Genomic DNA, 987 nt, shown 5'->3' with positions numbered 1-987 from the left:
GCGTTACATCGGTGGGGTCTAACTACCTGTCCAATATGTCCACGCTGTGGGCAAGAACCCGAGACGGCAGAGCATCTAGTCGAAAGGTGTGTTGTGACGATGCTACCCGGCGGGTTTGCGACGGTGCACGAATGCGGACCGGACTTTGCTGATTGGGTCGATCGTCATAACATAATAGTGTGAACCATAAGAGGCTGCTGCTTGTGTATGGCCGCGGGTGGGTGGTTTGATTGGCCGCGGTCAAGTCATTTGGCCGTGCTAGGGTCGTTCTCGCTCTTCACAGATTACCTCCTCAATTGTGCTAAATCTATAATGCCACACGCTCGTTTACACGAATAACGTCTAGACCGCGACCAGGTAATCCAGTAAGCCTGTAGGTATGAAAAGTCGTGACATTTGACATCAAACCTTCTACTCTTTTTGGTTCCTAAATCATTGGGGAGTGTGTATGTAATAGTCCTACGGAGTACTAATAATGAATAGGTTACATAAAGGTGGAATAATTATTTCAGGAGCAGAATCTATAAGTAGTTTGTTAGGATTACGGGGCATAAAAGAGCAAGGACGGAATAAACGTAGGGTGTCAAAAAAAAATAAACAAACAAAATAACAAAAAAAAAAAAAAACACCAAAAAAAAAAAAACAAAAAACAAAAAACAAAAAACAAACAAACAAAAAACAAAAACAAAACAACAACAACAACAAAACCGCAAACAAACTGGTTCCAATCTCATTAGAAAAGTAAAACCATTTTGGAAACATACCATACGTAATTGATCTTCTGGTTTCAGAGTGATGACATCTCATTTTCTAGTCGCGACTTCTTTGCCCTGTCTTCATATGACGCTGTTGCAAATCTAATTCTTTTTCTTGATGTCAACAGAGATTCCTCCGTCTTTCGATACAACCGACAGTAAAGGTAATAAAGCGAAGTGAGTCTGACCGTAGCCATCGTTATGTTATAGCCTGACACTGAAATCCAAAAGG

Source organism: Berghia stephanieae, chromosome 12 (genome assembly GCF_034508935.2).
Source record: "Berghia stephanieae isolate SIO BIC M18660-M18661 chromosome 12, UCSD_Bste_1.3, whole genome shotgun sequence".
NCBI lineage: Eukaryota > Metazoa > Mollusca > Gastropoda > Nudibranchia > Aeolidiidae > Berghia > Berghia stephanieae.
Note: the sequence above shows the minus strand (reverse complement) of the source record.